The sequence below is a fragment of the Cyprinus carpio genome, unplaced genomic scaffold (assembly GCF_018340385.1).
Source record: "Cyprinus carpio isolate SPL01 unplaced genomic scaffold, ASM1834038v1 S000006694, whole genome shotgun sequence".
NCBI classification, from domain to species: Eukaryota; Metazoa; Chordata; class Actinopteri; order Cypriniformes; family Cyprinidae; genus Cyprinus; species Cyprinus carpio.
Genome location: NW_024879306.1, coordinates 999,180 through 1,020,037, shown reverse-complemented (window position 1 = coordinate 1,020,037; position 20,858 = coordinate 999,180). Strand labels below are relative to the sequence as shown.

Genomic DNA, 20,858 nt, shown 5'->3' with positions numbered 1-20,858 from the left:
CTCTCTCTCTCTCTCTCACACCACACCCACACATGGTGGTACAGTATATGTTGGTAACCTACCCCTCACAGAAAAAAAAACTGGGATTTTTTTTGATTTCATAAAACACCATTTAGTATGGTTTTTTAAGCCTTTTGGTTTATGGGGACACAGCAAGTTTATGCTGTAGTACCCATGTCATACACACATTTGTGTCCTCATAAAGCACAATATACCAGAACACACACACAAACACTAATATGGAGGTTTTATATTTTTTTCGACCAGTTCCACTAGTTTTATATTTTTGTTTTAAATTTTGATTTTGAAAATGTTCTCAATTACAATTCAGTTATAATGGTGCACAAATTTATTTCATTTGTAAAAAAAAAAAAAAAAAAAAAAAAACACACAATGTAAGTCGGTTTTGGACAAAAATGTTGCTAAATTTGTTTAAAATTTACAAGATTTATGCCACTGAATCTTGCAAAGTTTTGTTGAGGTTGCACCATTAGGGCTTTTGCCTAAGTTAGTACATGCTGGTGTATTATTGTGGCGTCTGTGTCAGATTTGACAGATTACCTGCCACTAGTGATGTACAGAAAGTTAACTGTGGACTATGTGGACACAGTTAACTAAAATAAACAATATAAAGATAAATATTAATAATATTACTGAATCAACACAGTTTTGTCCTACTCTACCCTTAAAAAATAATCATCCATAATTAACCGAAAAATACATAAACTACAGTAATTTTCCTGTAATCCTGTGTAGTATTTTTAGCATTGTAGATCACATTTATAGTTTTGTTTTTTTTTTTTTTTAATTTTATTAGTAATATTTTGATGTTATTATAAAATTATTTGTATTTCATTTCATGAATAACCATTTTATCATGATATCTTTCCTCATTAATAAGTTTTTGTTTAAAATGTCATCATTTTACATGCTAGTTTGGAGCCCAACAAACTCCAACTTCTAGCAGTTATTGGATTGTTTTTTCCTGTTTCTTTGTCATGTTTCCTAACCACTTAATTCCAACAGTAAGTTTTAGAATGGTCGGAATACTGATTTTATTTAGAGGCAGTGTGATCCAGCCTTAATAATACTATGAAAAGTATTAACATCTCTGTTTTGAATGATACTGCACTGAAGGCAACCTAATCATTACTGCCACATGGGAATTGGTGTAAATTGTCCTTATATATCCACATCTGTGAATTGACATTTAAAAAAGTCCTCAGCCAGCAGACTCCATTTAGACTCACCTTTCAGGAACTCATGAAATGTACACAAGGTCTTTGATGAGCTGAACAGAGCCTGTGTGTGGGCAATCACGCGCCAGGGCTTTGTACAACTGCTGTTGAACTTCTTCTACCTAAATATCAGTGTGACAGCCGCTGACAGATCTCAGGGAATACTAATTTCAACGGGTAAACAAGCCAAAACCACGGTAAAAATGGCAGTAAGCATGTAAACAATTTCATGCATCGATTCATGATACCTCATTTTAGTAAACAACGACAGTATAAACAACATCTACAGTATAATATTTTCAAGAACGAAAGCTATTCTCGCCTGCCTGCCGTGTTGTTGCTGTTTTTTTTAAGAACAACTGAATGTCGACAATATTTGGGACTGTTATAAGGTTAGGTGCACATGATTTAAATTATGCTACTTAAATAAGGCAAGGGGAAGTAAACTAATGCCCTTCAGAAAGTCCTCACTGTATGACACACAGCGCTGGACAACTGAAGCCAACATTGCACAGTATACCATCCAAAATTTTGGGGTCGGCCCTCAGTATTTTTTTAAAGAAATTAATACTTTTATCCAGCAAAGATGCCATTAAAATTGATCAAAAAGTGACAATTTTTTTATACAAGATTTCTATTTCAAATAAATGCTGTTCTTTTTAACTTTTCTATTCATCAGAGAGTCACGGTTTCACAGCTGTTCACAGCTGTTTTCAACAACAACAACAACAAAAAGTTTTTCTTTGAGCAACAAATCAGCATATATAAGAATAATTTCTGAAGGATCATGTGACAACTGATGAAAATTTCAGCTTTGCCATCACAAGAATAAATTATATTTTAAAATATATGTAAACAGTAACCGCAGTTATTTTCAATTATAATAATATTTCACAATATTACTGTTTTTATTGAATTTTTGAATCAAATAAATGCTGCCACCAGGTGAGTTGGTGAGACTTCAACCTTTCGACCTCAAACCTTTGAATGATAGTGTTATACAATTCTAAATGCCATATTTGTGGTTAGTAAAACATAACATTCAAGCTTTTTGAGCTAGTTTAGAAAAAAACATTTATGTAGGGTCACAACCCATCCAAATTTTGATTGTAAGTGCACTGAGAAACCACCCATGCAGAAAACAGCTGAGAACTTTATATTTTATCAATGATAACCATCCCCGAGGATCTCAAAACATCATCGCTCAGGGCTGGACAAAAGGAAATAAAAAATATAATCTGTACAGAAAAAAGTCTGAAAACAGGAAGTTGGTAAAAATGGGCGATCCCTCTTTATCTGTTATCAGCGCAACTACAGTGTAGCCTGGAAGGAACTTTGGGAAAGCCGCAGGAAAAGGGGGGACTAGTTGTCCTAGTATCCTGCCAGTTTGAACGGCACCTTATTGTTCCAGAGAATCCATTTTTTTTACTTTTGTTTTGTTTTCAATGTAATATGTCACATATCAGCCGGGACCCCATAAACTGTTTTTGCATAATGCAGCCAATTGATAAGAGGTTTGTATGTTACCTTCATCCCATAGAGAGCGCAAAATAAAGTTTAAAGACTTTTAAGTCCACTGCTGCCATTAAAAATGAAAAAAATAAATAAATGATACATTATTGATAGTGAAATCATTAGATATTTCTCAGTCCTATACAGCTTAACAAAACTCTTCCTCAATTTGGGCACATCAATTTATGCTAGACTTTTCATGTGTGCTCTAAAACACAATCTGTTGTCCATCACCTGCTTCCTACAAAAATCAATTAGGCAGCATGTAATAATAAATGATGATGGACATGGTTAGACTGATTTGCCATTTGGTGCCATTTTAAGCCCTTACGGGACTGTGGAGGAGCTGCGATAATTGTTTTTACCTTGAGGAATTTGAGACTGAGTTTCTCCACAGTGAAATGCCATTATCGATCCCCGCCCTCAGATCAAAACAAAATGCAGCTGTGAACTTGCACTGCTTCTTTGCATAAATCATTCCATTCCAAAACCATTAGACAGATTAATAAAGTTAGCCTTTCATTTGTTGCCTTCTTAGTGACCTCTCCTTTTATCTTTATCTTCACTCTTTCCAACCCTGTGAATATTAAGAAGCGATATGCTAATGAGCTTATACCAGCTGAGTTTGATGAACTCCTCCTCTGAATGTTAACCAGCATGCTTATTTGCATATGCTTATGCAGCAGGTTATCCAGCAAACATGTTAAATGGCAGCAAATATGTTTGATGCTCTTTCACCATGCAGGCCTCAAGGAAAACATGGCCAAATGCACATTTGAAAGAGTACAAAACTCAATATAGCTTCTATTAAAGGTGCACTCAGTCTTTTTTTTTTTTTTGGTTGGGACCTTTTTTTTTTTTGGTTTTTTTTTTCAGCTTGGACCTAACATAATGGATGCAGAATCATGCAAAAGCATGCTATTGTATAATTGTTGTTTTCACAGTCAGTCATGGTTAATTTATTCTGCAAGTTCAATGTCCAAAAACAGCAGGGTAATGATAAAGATAAAGTAACTAGTACCAAAGTCCATTTCAAGGAAAGCCAATTCACTCTGCTGCCATATTTGCAATGCCATCTGGGCAGCAAACATTTTGGGCATGCAAGTGTCCTAAACTACTTAAAAATGCTTGCAAAAATCACAATTATTTCAAATTAGCAACAAAATCTGACGTGAACTTCTAAAGCTTCTAATGGCAGCTGCAGGGACGCAATGAATTAACCAATTGGCGATTGGCTCTTATAGGTGTGACTTATTCCATTATATTTTGCTTTGCGCTTTCACCTATTCATAGTAAATATGAGTAAATCATCTTGGTATACAGTATATACAGTCTTTCATACACTCTCAGAAAAAAGGTACAATAACTGTCACTGAGGCAGTACCTATGTATCTAAAGGGAGCATATCAGTGCCTTTTGAAAGGGTCCTGCCCCAGTGACAGCTTCTGTACCTTTTCAGCTGGTCATGTGATCTTACAGCTTTTATTAGACTACTGATTTGAGTTTTCATGTCATGCCAGAATACATGATTTTAAAGGGATCTCCACCCCAAAATGAAAATTTTGTCATTAAATCACTTACCCCCATGTCGTTCCAAACACATAAAAGGTTCATTCATCTTCGGACACAATTTAAGATATTTTAGATGAAAACCTGGAGGCTTGAGACTGTCCCATAGACTGCCAAGTTAATAGTATCAAGGTCCATAAAAGGTATGAAAATCGGCGTATGCTCTTCTGCATCATCCGCGCCACAAGGCATGCGCTGTTTCTACATGTATTTAGCTTTGATTTGAAAGAAAACAAGCCCATCCTTGTGGTGTGGATGATACAGAAGAGCATACACAGCATACGGTGATATGAAGAGACACAGAGGAGACCGTTGACAAAGGAATTATTTGAATGAAGTTATTATTTTTGTTTTCTCTTCGCTTTCTGACGATGCTTTTTCATACTTTCCTAGACCTTGATACTGTTATTTCATTGGCATTCTATGGGACAGTCTCAAGCCTCCAGGTTTTCATCCAAAATGATCTTAAATTGTGTTCCAAAGATGAACTGGGTAAGTGATTAATGACAAAATTTTCATTTTGGGGTGGAGTATCCCTTTAAGCATTTTTAGAAACTGCTTAAACGTACCAACTGTTTTTTGGAAAAACATCTAAAAAATTTTGCTTTACATGAAAGAAAATGCACAGAAGTTCTTGAACAAGAGAAGCTGTTAGTTTTAAGTAGGAAATTTCCATAGGCAAATCAGTATCTGTAACTAATGCTAACAATTTAACTGGTGAAATATTTCACATAATGCAAACCACACTGCCACTACCAACAAACACAACTTGAAGGGTGTAAAATGAATGCTTGCAAGCAGGTTTCCCAAACATGCCCCCTTTATTAAAATCAAATGAAGTGCCTTGAAATGCGCAGAGTTATTCAAAAGTCATAATTTACAGGACATATCCAGTGGCTCATTCCCTTTTTTAAAAATAGCTTTTTACAAAAGCAGCCTGTCAAAAAATAGTGCAATCATTTTAAAATAGTGTAATTTATAGGTGCGTGGCACCAATGTTATCTCTTCTACCAATCAGTGCTGTTTATAATGCCTAAAATCTAACAATTTCTGTTATTTGATCTCCTCCATTGCTTTAAAAAATACAGCATTCTGCATAAAATTCAGATGGGTCGGTGTATATGATTTGTGGTCCACGCCAATGGATGCATATGATCCATTCTGTGGAGCTTCGCTTGACACTGAAGCAAAACCAGACTTTATTCACCCCAATGGAAAGCATGTTTTAAAACTATACAAATCGCGGTCCCTATCCCTTACATACTGTGCTATGAGTCTTTTTGCCATATAGAACATACAAAATGTGTGAATAAGCGATTGATCTTCAGCTGACGATTCAGCAGCTTAAGGGGGCGGGATGCTTCAGATTCTTGAAAGCATTTGATTGGGCAGAAAATCTGAAGAGAACTGAAGTACAGAATGATGACATCAAAATCGATGCTCTGTATTGATGGTAGAGAGAGACTACATTTTGAATGCATACATCTTCTAAATGCAAAGTTTGTCAGTGTTTTGGAGCACACAAACTTTATAGATAACCTTAAGGCTAACATATTCATACCTAACATCCAAAAAAAAAAAAGCTTCACTTTTGACTTTAAAGATTAGATCTATCAGATAGCAACAAACAGTAATGTTTGCAACCATAAAAATCACATTATTTACACTTTCAGGGCTCTTTAAAACGCAAGACTCTAACTGCTCTGCTCTGAAGTTAGTTTGCTGCCAGCAAATAGGCTGAACATCCTGTTTTAGCCTCTGGACAATAAAATACATCAATCACCAGCTTCTGTACTGAGAACTCTAAGCAAGTCAAGAGTCGGGACTCTTGAGCCCTCTTGTCTAGCTTTACTCCTAACTCCTTCCTGCTTTTGTCCAATTTCTACTTTCACTCCAGTCATGTGATGTGTGCACCATGGAGCGTAATCCCCATGTTTTTAAGCACTGATACATCGATTAGCTAGCTTTAATGTACAGTCATTAAATGACTGATGTAGAGAAATATAGAGCCAAGTGGTTATTAAACACCTTTGTTTGACAGTGGCTAAATTGGCGCTTCGCTCCCCCCTGTTGTTTCAGTGTTTGCCTGCAGCTCTTAAAACTAAGAAAAGTCTGGATGTCTACATGATGGATGGCTGTGGGGGGGAACTCTCCCTTGTAAAATCTGTGCTAAATTACCACTGGCTTCAAATGCCACATCAGCTGGCTTGGTTAATAAATATTGCACTCACTGTTTGCAAAGATATTAGCAATAGAGTTTGCGGTATCATGCCGCCGTGGCAAGGCGCTAGACCCATACATGCTACAATTTACAAAAAGGATGCAAGATATCAGACCTTTTATAAACATTTCTACCATCTGCTAGATGGATATGTGTGCACAGAGCAGATATGTTTGGTTTGTTCATTTCAGCCTATCAATCTATACAAAATTCTCAAAAAAAAACAGGGAAAGGTTAGAGGTACCAAATGTTGCACTTTTAAAACAGCAAACAAGGTGTCAGAATGTTTGTTCCAGACTTTTCTAGAATGGTGCAACTGTTGAGTGATGCGCAGTATATGTTGGCAGAAACGATAAACGTTGCTGAACTGACTGCTGTGATACAAAGTGTGACACAAAGAGTCAGTTATTGATTCCAATAACAATGTGTTTATTCATTTTGGAAACCTTGATGAGTAATAAAAAACAAATCTGAATCTGCATTAAATTAAAATAAATTATACTTTAACAGTATTTTAAATATATATTTTTCTTACTTATATTTCTCTGTCTACTTTTTCTCTTTTTACCCTTTTTGAGTCCCAGATTGCAACAGTTTCCAGAAGCAAAACACATTCATCAACTAAACTTATTGTTACCCTCAAAATGAAATATCTTATCAAGATCAATCACACATGTAAAGATTTAATCTTAGCAAAATGCCCCTTATGCCAAAGTGAGGTTGGGAAGATTAAAATGATCATATTGGCACATGTTTAATATAGGCTGTTTGGTAAGTGGCGTTTCAGAATGGAAGTCTTCAGGGTTTGGGCCGCTGCTTATGCATTATTCATGATGTTGTTCCATTGCATCTCTGCAATACAGCCCAGGTCTCCTTTAAGTTACAACACCTCCATCAAACACATGAGCAGAGGCTCAAGTGCCAGAACTGCAACAGCATTAGGCTACAGTACACTTCATTAGCTTATTTAATGCTGATTTTTAATGGGACAATTAAGATAATTTTCAAATTATGTTTTGTATACAGGTATAACATCACAAATGTGTATGACTGATTGTGATAGCAATAAATACTGTAATTATTTATCTTTTTTTTTTTGACAGGTGAGTGGAATTCAGAGATGGTTTGAGGAGTTAGAGGTTTGCAAGAGGGAGACCCAAGGGGAATTTGTGGGCAGACTTGCATTGTAACCAGCAATCTTTGAAGAAAAAAATATTTCCCATTGTATTAGAAATTACAGACACGTCTGTGTATCACAGCACAAATATTTACAGCTATTATTTATAGCTGCTGTACTGTATTATTTTAAAAGTACAATAAATGGCGAAAAAAGATGCTGGAAGTGTTTCAAGTGCATAAAGTCTATGCTTTGTTGTCATTAAACTGATTTCACTGTTTAAAAAAGGCAAGCAATTACATTTCACCCAAGCATATGGGTTTTCTGAGTCACAGATACAAGGAAATGGTAAAATGACTCTGATCTACATAAAAGCACATGTTAGACCAACAATATTCCCCCCAACTACAGAGTTGTCTGAATAAACTTAATATAGAACAGTGCTGCTGATTTGCTAAGTGTATATGTGAGTTCCCAACATGCACTGCAGAATAAATAAATGATTGTGATGTGTTTACTGTTATAGGATTATTGTTTTATTCTTTGCTGGATTTATTTATGCTGTTTTTGTTGTCATGTTTAGTTTTTTTGTGTGGTGATGCTGATATCTTATTACGCTTGTTTGTTTTCACCGTTACTGAGATTTTGTGGGCATCTGTATAAAACTATTTCATCTGATCTCTCCCATCAGATTGAAAAATTCCCTTGATGTTAAATGCCACAAACAAAATACATGACAATGAAGATTAAAATATTTTGCGTTATTAATTGAAAATTTGAGAATGAGAAATATATAGTTATCTTGAAACAATTAATTGAATTTTTTTTTTTTATATTATTCATAATTATTAAGATCATCTGTTTGGTGCTGATGACAACAGGCAGATGTTGAAGGTCTGAATGCATCTAAAATACAGAATCAAGTAATGCTTTCAGTCCAATGCTGACATCACTTTTGCAGGAAAGTTTGTAGGACTTTTTGTGTTCTCTTACATACTGTAGTAAATCAAACGCTTCTGCTTTTCCATAAAGTGCTTTTGGCATCTTTCAACACATTTTACTATTTTCCTTTATACTTTAAATCATCAGTCAGGTTATTAGTAGCCACACTTGTAAAGTTTTAACTGTTGAATTTAATTCGAAATATTTATTTAAAACAGTTGTGTTGCTCTGGGAGAGAAGCATCATTGCTCTGGGCTCGTGAGCTGTTCATTAAACTTACTATCTCCACGTGGATTTTAAGTAGTGATCAAAGTTCCGTATACAGTACAGTGCCTAAATGAGGTAAATAAAAAGGGCTTTATATATATATATATCTTCTGTTTTCCCGTAGTTGGAAATAATTCCATATGGCAATATGATGCACTCATCATTATCACAATACACTTATGCATCCATGTAACTTACAGTGCTCACAAAGTCAGTGTACAAAACTAAAACATAGTTTCATCACTTAGTTCAAGCTCTCAATTTTGTCCAATTAGAAAAGAATGAGAATAATTTTGCAAACGCACATGGCTAATATAACTTTTCCCCAAACTACAGCTGTCACTGTCGCATGTGGAGCGATGCTAAACTCACCTCTGTCCGGGATTGGAGTCGTTTGTTCATCTCATAGATTCTGTACTCAGGCTGCACCATGTACGGTGAATGTCTCCGGTAGAACGGGTCCGAAAGGGGACGAGTAGAACGGGTCGTGCGGAGGGTTGGACATGTTGATTCCGTGTCGCGTTTACAGCAGCGCCAAAAGCTTCAGCATCCATACCAACGCGCGTGCAAGATCTCCAAACGCCGCGAGACAGCAGCAGTCAGTGTGGCTGCACGCGGCGCGGAGAGATGAGAGCTCGCGGAGGAGGCGGGAGAGGAGAGCAGGGGGAGGAGGGATGGGCTCTCATTGGATAGCCTCAGGCTGCACTGGAACATTGTTGAGGGTGAGCCAAGCAAGTCTTACCATCCCACCAAAAACGACTGGCCTTTTTTGCTAATGTTTGTGTTCGGTAACTTTCAAATTAGCGTGGTAGTGTTGCACACAACTGGGGCTAGTTGTCCACATGGGGAGTCATAAGGACTATTCGTCAGTAACTAAACTGTTGTTTTCTTTTAGCAGTGTTGGGTCAGACAAGTTATGGGTTCCCTTCCCAGGATGAGCAAGAACTGCCCAAAATACATTAAATGCAATGTTAGTTGCTTTGGATAAATGTGTCTACCAATTTGTAAATGTAAATTGGTAAATAAAAGTGAATACAATAAAACCACAATGAGATACTGTAAGGCCAAATTCAGTGTTTAATAACCTCTGAGTTTAAGATAAAGGCCAAAGAGAATTGGTGAGGGGAATTTGCATTAAGCCACTCCCCCGTACACACAGATATATAAAGCGGCAATCATTCAGATTTTTGCTTCAGAGCCAAGTGGTTTGTATCCCTAATAGTCGTCTAATCGTTAGTCGACCAGAAGAGGCTTGGTTGACCAAAATTTTATTAGTCCCAAAATCTTATAATCCTCTTAGTCGCAGGAAAAAAAAAACCTCCACAGGCAGTCACGCAGTCTGTGACTAACAGATCGTTAATGGTTAGTCTATAGTAATACATCGGGCAGGACATTCCTTCCAACGCTTGCCTATCAGTCATTGACCTCAAATATGGCTTAATCATCTGAAATATCAAAGTATTAGCAACTTTACATGTCCGCTCAATGTAACGTTAATCTAGAGAGATGTGCGTTATTGTCTCTGTGCGGAGTGTGAAGCTGAACAGTAGCTCACTGCAGGACATGATGGAGGCGCTGGTGCAGGTCATTTGCTCTTAAAATAAGTAATTTTTGTTCATACAGATAAGAGTAATACTTCTTTCGAATCTGTAAAGACTCTACATTTATTTGTGTGCTCTCACAATAAAAACAAGCTGCGATTTTGTGAAATAATGAAAGCAAACAGATGCGCTTTCTGCCGTCTTAGTCTGTGAACTAGAGTGCGAAACACTGTATATCTTTAGCTTACAGGCATAAAAAATATATTTATAGAGAATGAAATGTCCACTTTCAAATGAACCAATTCAAATGGAAAACATTATTCTCAGATTATGTAATCCGTATGAAAACATGCATACTGTACTGCGATGAGTCAGTGTCACTGATTTCATCTCTTTAACCGAGAACAAAGACCAAAACCAACTTAGTCGAGGACAGCCCTAATGTTTACAATCCACAAAGCCATACACCTCGTGAGTGCACTCTCTTCAGTTATAGGTGTGACCGGCGCATTCAGCAGTGTTCCCTGGTTTAGTGATTGGGCGCTTCAAACAATAAAAGAGAAGTTTTATTTATCAAATTGCGGATGATCTGCATCTTTTTCAAGATGCCATTCTGTACATGTCCTCTTGGTTGCAGTCATTTCCTTTCCCCCCTGATGATGGGCCACGATTGCTGTCTTCTGTGTCGGGGCATAGAGCACACTGAAGACTCATTCATGGGTGGTTCATGCCCGTACTATGAGAGCATTATCATGGCGATGCTGCAATGGCGTCTCTCCTTTCTGAGGAAAGGAAGAGACCCCTCTGTCACTATCCATTTTGTTTCCTCTGCACAGCACAGGGCCATGGTTTGTAAGTGTTCTGGGAGATTTGAGGATTACAGTGGGAGCAAATCCACCGGGCCAGTCCCCACAGACCTCCCACTCCTCGCTGCAGTCGCGCTTGTCCCATACAGCTTCCAGATGATTCCGCTGGCCATCACATAGCGGTCCCCCGAATTTCATTCGCGGCTCCCCCAGAGGAGCAGATGTCTATAGCAGCATCGGGGATAGGCTATTGTCCTCTGAGGATTGAAGATTCCACGGCGCCCATTGGGTATTGCGGCTTCCGCCGAATCTCAAAAGTCCCAAAGTTGATGGCCATGCTTGCCCGGGCAGCCGTAGCATTGGATTTGAAGGTGAACAACACCGAACCAGCCCTGATCACTCACGGCTGGATGATTTGTTTTCTTGGCATGGAGCAAGCGGTATGGAAGGACTCATCTGCGAGCCTCCCGTCCAAAACCTGTGACAGCTGATGTCAGCTCTTGCTACCAAAGCTTACAGTGCCTGGCCGGGGTAAACCGCCTCTGCCCTGCACGCCAATGGTGATTGCTGGCAAGTTCAGCATAGCCAAGTCACTCAAACAGATGCACAAGGGCTGAGTACTGGGGACCTGAGGTTGAAGCATGAGCTGGTGACTCCGGCGACTGACTTTGCCCCGCCGGGCAACTAAAGTCATGAGGCGTCCCCTCTGGCAGGCAAGTCCCTCCAAGAGCACCATCTCTGGCTCAACCTGGCCGAGATACGATACCTATTCCCTAACCCAGGCCCCCCTCAGCACGGATGCACTGGCACACAGTTGGCCCCAGGGACTACACAACAGTATCGCGCTTTCCCCCCAGTAAGCCTTCCCGCACAGAAACTGTGCAAAGGTCAAGGAGAACGAGGAACAGGTATTGCTGGTTGTACCTTACTTGGCCCACAACGCCGACCTGGTTTTCGGGAACACATGGCTCTCATGACAGCCCCTCCCTGGTGGATCCCCCTGAGGAAGGACCTTCTTTCTCAGGGGCAGGGCACCATATGGCACCTGTGTCCAGATGCTCTGGAACCTGGCCCACCACTGTTAATGCTCCTGGACAGGACAGCGGCAGACTTAAGTGATCTGACACCAGCAGGTGGTAGACACTTTGACTCAAGCCAGTGCTATAGTCCCGGCTACCAGACAAGCTATACCTTTAAGTTGAGTCTGTTCACTGACTGTGGTTTCTTCTCACCGAGAAAGACCCCCGAAGATGCCGATCAGAGTCGTGTTTTCTTTCCTGAAAAGCAAAAAAGATTGGAGTGTAATAGGCATTGCAGCGGATCATGATTGCAGTGTGGGGCACGGCTAATTCCTGTGGAAAGCAACGACCTGAATCACAGAGTTCCTGAGGGGTGTCAAGAAAGGTTAAACCCTCAAGGCTACCCTTCGTGCCCTCCTGGGATCTCTCTGTTGTTCCTGACACGGACTTCAGTGGGATCCCTTTGAGCCGCTGGAGTCAGTTGAGCTTAAGATCCTGTCTGTTAAGACAGTGCTCCTGACAACGCTTACCTCCATCAAGAGGGTCAGGGACCTGCAAGCATTTTCGGTGAGCTGCTCTTTGTCTGCTACAGAGGCCAGCAGAAGGGGAAGGCTGTCTCCAAGCAGATATTGGTCCACTGGTTAGTGGATGCCATCCCTTTGGCATAGATAAACCAATCCCAAGGTTATCCGTGCCCACATGGCGCCTCTCTAACAGACCTGTGCAGAGCTGCCAGCTCCAGTGATAGAAAAGTAATGGGGCCTGACTGAGCAAAAATGCAACCGTAATTCAAAATGTGGGGGGCAAAATATACCATAATTAGTTTTTTTGTAAACATAATTATGTATCTTAAATTCTAGGCAGTTATAAGCTTTTTAATATATTTATTTTAAAGGTGACCTATTATGTAAAAATCACCTTTTATACGGTGTGTTGAACACAGTTTTTGTGGCCCGCAGTGTGTGAAAAACAACCGGCCTACTAATGGTAAAAATCCACCCACTATTTTTTTTAATAATCCCAATAAATGGCATAAACCAGTCTCTCCAAACGAGCGGTTCCCGATTTCTCCCTACGTACATGTCATCTTAGGGAAAATCCCACCCATTTGTGACACTCTCTGCCATATTAATATATAGCCACAGCCCTGAGTGAGAAAGCAGGCAGTCTGCCATAACTGTTTTGTTTCTGTAGATGCTGGAAGATACACATGTCTACGCCAAAGAGGCATTACAAATGTAGTGTGTTGGGATGCACCAACAAACATAGGAGTCTCCATAGACCGCCTGAGGACACGGTGTGTATATATTTCATTTTCAAAGGAAATGTCCTGGAAAAAAGAAAACAGAAAAAACCAGTCCTATATGTTTGTGCTAATCATTTTATGACAGACTGCCTCAACAAATGAGGTTCAGTTCAGCGCTGGACGTTGTGCAAAGGTTGAGGGACTTGTAAAGTTTACTTGTGATAGCACACAGGAAAGGCACCATGAGACCAAGACTATGTTCGTTATAGTTTGGCGTATTCGCACAGTGCTCCCCGGTCTTGTATAATTCATATAACGAAGATATTTTACTATTTAAACAGTACATGTGTTTTTAGGCTCATCCCCTAAATCCTAACAAAAATGTGTACCTAAAATGATATACGAGACAGAGTCTACAGTAAACAATAGGAGAAATTAAACTAAATAACTCCATCTGAAAGGTTATATGGTCTGCAGATATAGAGGACAGATGGAATGCTTGGGTGCATGTTGACGAGCCATGGTTGAACTGATTGGACAAATGGACAGCATATGACTAACAACAACACTATTAATCCAACATTGTACAGCACTTTCTGTCTTATATAGGTTTCATCTGTATATGTGATGTGCCCTTCTGTTATATGAGGACACAACATCACTAGATACATTATAGGTAATTCTTAAATAACCTGTATAATTTAAAATTAAAGAATATTAGCAATTTTATATGCACAAAAGTGTGCTATATGACACGTATCAGAATAATGGCCAACACCTGAGGCTTCTCAAGTTTGGCTGCATCAGTTGATGTAAATAGATACAGTGCTGTACGAAACTTGCTTGAAAACTGAAAAGAAGGTTACAGGAGTTTTTCAAATTGGGGAAAATGATTTTGGATGACGTCTATTTCTTTTTATTTTATGCTAATTTGTTAATCTAATGTAAAGCCCATCCATATCTTTTCATATTGAAGCTTTAGAAGCCTTTTTCAAGGCCACAAATGCATCTCTGAAATCCATTTTCTTCATTAGGCTTATTAACCATAATACATTTTTATTATTATTATTATTATTCCTATATGGACGTGTTTCGCTGAAGTATTTGAGGCTTATGCATCTGAGACAAATGAAAGTTGAACTACAAACACTTCCAGGCACAGAGATAGGTAATTATGAAATGTTGGGGTGAAATTCTATTAATAAAAAACTCTTAATTAAAAAATTACATTATTTATATCTCTCAAAACCGTTCCATTCAACATTCCAGAAGGAATGGCTTGTTTGCCTAAAGCACTTTTTTGCAAAGTCTATGCACGCTTAAAAAAAAAAAAAAAAAAAAAACAAAGTATGTCTTTTCTTTGGTTGACATTTATTACTTTTAATTTGGGGTGTAAGAAGAGAGTGGCTGGGATTTGAGTAGTTGTTTTTTTTTTTAATTTTTAGAAATAACTTTGCGCAGAACCCAGCGGGGAGTTAGTGGTGGCTGAAAGAGGGAAGATATATGTGGTAAGGTGAAAGAGGAAGAGAGCACTTCTGGGGGAAATCACGAACATGGGTCCAGTCACACATATAGACAATCCTTGCGCCAGGCTCCCCACTGTTACTATGGTAAAAATAAACATACCATGGATGCGTGGCGGATGCACGCCTTCTCGGCAGGTCTTGGACCCAAACACACACACACACACATACTATAAGACAGAGCTTTTACCATGCAGAAATCTTCTTGCTAGAGAAATTATCTACCTAAGTTTATATCTATACCATCTACCATGGTCGTGAGATCCATTGATTTACCAGTTTTAACTATTGCTGAAAGATGTAAAAAAAATCCACATAATTAGCAATCAAACATCCATTCGGCCTTTTTCCCAAAAATGCTCCAAAACACATAACAGTATACAGTCCGTTTTATCTGACAAACAGCAGCATCATCAAGCCTGCAAGATCACTGTGAAATACTTTATCCCAATGTTATGAAAAAAGCATCTCCATCAACACAAACAAAACTTACTGAGAAATGATATACATGGAATAAAATGGTTGTGATCTTGTGTGATGATTACTTTACACAAATCTTCACTGCAGGACACAGGGGTAAATGCAAGAACAGAAGGTACGGAACATGGTGATTTTGACACTCCAGGACATGCATACACACACACACACACACACACACACACACACACACACACACACACACACACAGTCACTCTAATGTTTTCTGAATATGGATGAAATGTACCCCTGTGCTCGAGGAGGAACTGCTAGTTTTGCTGGAGAATCTCATTAGCATCGTAATAGCTTGCAGCCTTATGTTGCACATTGCCCAAGAGTGATTTTTTTTTTTTTTGTTGGATAAAGGGGGGGGGAGAGAGAGAGAGAGATAGAGCCGAAGACAGAGATGTAGGTAAAAAAAAGGTCTTGTTAAAACTTTGAAGCCCCCATATTTTATGTTCATTATTTAAGTTAAAACTAATTCTAATTGAAAGACACATTTCGATTTTGTTTCCCTACGTGTATTTAGATCCAAATAGTTGACTTGTTGAGACATTTGCAGAGGAAACCAGCCATTACTGCTGAGAATAAAACAATATTTAGTTTTTTTCTCATAAAAAAGAAAATAAATATGAATCACACGATAAACATAAATATCATATTTTGAGTTTCATTCAATCTGGAACTTCATAAAGCCAACAAATGTGTATCACATGAGGGACATTTATCCAGCATTAATGAACACAAACACATTTTGTGAAGGACTACTGACACATATGTAGTCTCAAAATTAGGATAATTAAAGACTGACATTGTTGTGTCATGTACATTCGAACTGTTTTCATGCACATAGACAATTTCATTGGTGCTTTCACCATAAGGGTATGAAAATCCCCCTTTGCATACTTGCAATACAGCTGACATTTTCCATGTGGTAATTTATGTGTCTCCATTTGTTTGACTTGGATATCAGACTTGTCATTTAATGGCGTATGACATATTTAAAAACCGATATTTACTTAAATGCGGTGGCCCCGTGGTGGTCACCACACGGCAGTATCTCAGTCTCACACATATTTATTTTCCTTGATGGTGACAGTCTAATGCAAAACCTTGAGGTCTGGAAACCTTTTAAATTTCCAACTGTAATAAAAAACAGAAAAAAAGTTACTAATTTCACAGTTTAACATGCTTGGCTTGCCTGACTTGTGTCACTTGAGCATGCAAAACCTAACTGTTGACTTCCTCCGAGTGATTTATGGGAAACAATTACCTTGACTTAGTTTAGATGCGAGCTGCGTAGCATAATTTATTTGTGGTATTTGTACATACTTTATATTTTGTGCCTGAGTAGCAGACATTAAAGTAAATTAAGGAAGGCTGTACTCGAAGAATCAAGGTAATTATTCTTACTAAACAACAAGAGTAAACTAAACTGATTGGTTTTTATAGCCCTATTGAGGTATATAGCCAAAATCTATAATATATACCAAATGTTGTCAGATGTCTGTTTGAAAGAAATCTGTATTTTATTCTGATATTTATTTGATACATTTGATACAGTAGAAACATTAGTATTGTGAAATAAGTTTTCTGTTAATATATTTTGAAATGTAATTTATTTCTCTGATGCTATTTCTGAATTTTTAACATCAGCCATTGCTCCAGTCTTCAGTGTCCACGATCCATTCAAATCTAATATGCTGATTTGATGCACATTGTATAATTAATATCATTTATTATTATTATAGATTTATTATCTATAATCTATTTAAATCTATATTATCTATAAATGAAACATTAAGAATATTTTTCAAAGTTTTTATATTACATATTTTGCAAAAAAAAAAAAAAGAATCTTTTTTCAGTTTTTCTGCTTCAAAATTTTACTTGCTGTTTTTCTTTTTGCTGTTTGCAAATTTAATAGCAAATTTTGAGTGAAAATGGTTTTCTAAACTGTTTTTTTTTTTTTTTTTTTTGTAATTATATTGATAATTGCTGCTCATTTTTGGTATCAAATAAACTCTGAAAATCTTCCTGCTGTTGTTTCTCTCCATCTAATACACTACATACACTGACTGAAATACGCCAGCGACTGGCATTGCATTGATTGATTGAGTATTGAAGCCTTCTATGTTTCTCTCTTCAGGACACAGTTTTTCCCTCTCGACATTTTCACTCACTCGCTCGCTCTCACCCTCTGCCCAGTCTTGAAGTCTACATAGATCTTCACCAAGCATCGAACATCTGTTTACAATTTCAGTCATGGGTTGAGGCCCTTCATGAACACTTACATATCAACTAACACAACAGTCTCATGGTGATCTTTACCCGAACATGATAAATGACTTTTTCCCAGTGTCCTGTGATTTGATTTGATCATTTCGTACTGGGAAACACCCAGTTTTATTGATGGAGAAAATGGAAGAGGGAGGGAGAAAGAATGTCAAATACAGTACACACATCTATAAAACCAGCACCACACACACACACACACACACACACACACACACACACACACACACACACACCGATTTCCTCCCCCATCTCTACTTCCTCTCCTCTCCTGAAGCTTGCTTCCCATCCCCCTGCAGGTCAGTAATAAGAGAGGAAGCCTGCCTGAACCTCACAGTCTGAATGAATTTACACACACACACACACACACACACACACACACACACACCACACACCACACACACACACACACACACACACACACACACACACACACACCACACACACACACACACACAAAACAAGCATGTAAACCATGCAACACCCACAGACATGCACATATGACAACTGTTCATCCACATGGACAAATATGTATTTAAAACTATGCGATCATATTGTTTTTGAGTATGTGCTGAGATTTCTCTCTCTCTCTCTCTCTCTCTCTCTCTGTGTGTGATATATATATATTGTCCTCTCTAGGGGCAAGCACAGTCCAGTCTCAAGGGAATAGTCTCAGGCTGAACGTTGCTGGAACGAGGGAGTGGAATTTTACCCACACTCCACCTCAGCAGGAGACCCTAACACACACACACACACACACACACACACAAGCACAAGCCTTCTCTCTCTCAGCCTGTCTGTCTTGTTCTCCATAGCTGCGTCATGATTATTCCTTCTATTCCAGACAACAGAAAATGACTAGCATGTGTTGACACACATTCCCACCTCTCTGTGGATTCAGAAGCGGTTACTGGTGACTAGCATCTCACTCACTCATCTGATGGTTTGATGTTTTCACCTGACTATCAAAAAGTGTTCGAACGAAAGTTACACTACAGATGCATACCATTCGGCTTATTTGCCAGATGTGACCACTGCGATGATTGAGCTGACAACGATACCTTTTAAGTAAAAATGAGAAAAGCAACGGATACATTAGATGCCAAACCTGTTTTCTGCTGTCTTTTTAAAAACTAAAAAACTAGTTAGCAAATTTGACCACACTCATGAGCAGAGCAAAGGAAAAAAAGCAGATCCAAGTTGCTACAACATTGCTTGGCAACCATAAACAATTCCAGGTTAATGAACAATTCTCTGTTCTGATTTCTTGATGTAAAAATGTATTGAATATTAGTGACTTTTGTTATTCCAATTTGCCAATGTTTAATAAAAAATCTTTGCATTATTCCTACATTATGAATTTTTGCTTTTTGTAAGGTGACCTAAATGTGCTTCATGTGGGTAACATCAAAATTAACTTTTTTTTTTTTTTTTTTTTTAATGCATACAAACATACATAAAATGGCTGAATAAGTCTGAATTTCTTACTGTAGGTTACACCAATGAAAGCAATTTTTTTTTTTATCTCTTCGTAAAATGTAGAAATAGATCCTTTGCATACCTTCTAAATTGTAAAAAAAGTGGTAAAGTCACTGTAAAGCACAGCCTTATTTCTGCATACTGTACATAAAATGTAACAGATGCAGTGCAGCCGGTAATTGAGGAACCACCCATTCTGCATCAAGAAATGCACATACAAACAAGCACAAACACAGACAGCATGGCTGTATGAACATCAGCGGTCAGAGCTGCAGGCATTCAGATACAGAGAGAGTGAGAGAGAAAGGCAAAACCCACCATATCGACAGAACACTCTGTCTCGCTCACACACACACACACACACACACACACACACACACACACACACACACACTGCAGATTACCTCGACAGCCCTGATGAGATTATCATTCTCACAGATTCTGAACTCATTTTGTTGGAAGATAGCAGTTTGCTTCTGCACAAAACATTCTGACTGCACACAGAATTGGACCTGATCTGGATGCACTGCTGTTATGATTGAAAAACAGCATCTGATACGAAACTGAAGTTCATGTTAGTATGTTATGGCCCCAAAAGGATCTGGACATTTGGACATGTCATTGCATTAGATAACAAAATATCAAAATAAGTGCAAACAAATGATGGCAGTCCATTTCTTTAATGTCACACTTTTACTCTAGTCCATTTTTACAATGATTTTAAACTGTTCTCAAGGTGACTGTGAATGGATGTACAGTATGAAGTCATTTTCCCATAGTTCATGACAAAAAGTGGTAACCTGCAATTGTTACCTCAAAGATTTATTTCTACATTCCTGAAGCTCAAACAGAAAAGCATTCCATGAGAAATGGCTAGGTCATGGGTTTGATTCCTATGAATGCATGAACTGATAAAATGTACAGTATATTCTGAATGCAATTCAATTGCTTTGGATAAAAGCATTTGCCAAATGCATAAACGTAAAATGTGCATCATCTAACCCATAAACTCTATGTTTGTTAGTGTAACCTAATTTATCAGGTTGATTTAGTCTGATTAAAATTACTTAACCCTTTAAAGCTGGACATATGAAGAGTTTATTGAAGATATGAAATGCTAAAAGGACTTTTATATGCATAAAACTATCCATCAGATGACAGAAGGTACAGTAGAACAAATTGTTTCAGCAAAGTTTTGATCATATTGATAATTTTTTAAATAACTTTTTAAAAAGCAAGCTTTATAAGGTTAAAATGAACTCAAAAATAAAACCAGTTAATTTAGATTTTCCCACATGAAGCACATTTTTAGGTTACCAAAAAAAAAAGTATTTTCACAGTGTACCAGAGAGAAACCACAGGTGTTCATCACACTAACTATGAAAATGTTTTTACTTATGCTGCACGACCAGAAAGTGTGACAATATTAATCCTGTTCAACTTGAAAAACATCCATATCATTCAAAACTGAGCAAACACAAAAAAGTGTATGGTGTGCTATCTTTATAATAAATGATACTTGTAGAGCATAGGAGGTGTGACCATCCACATTATATAAACAAAAAGTCATTTCAGCATCTGAGCACCAAACCAGTTTCTATCTGTG

General features: G+C 37.9%; 1 pseudogene; it reads right to left on the bottom strand.

Moving 5' to 3' along the window:
- LOC122144483 overlaps nucleotides 1-9,399 on the bottom strand; it is a 60,935-nt pseudogene extending 51,536 nt beyond the window's left edge.
- Nucleotides 9,400-20,858: the final 11,459 nt, after the last annotated feature.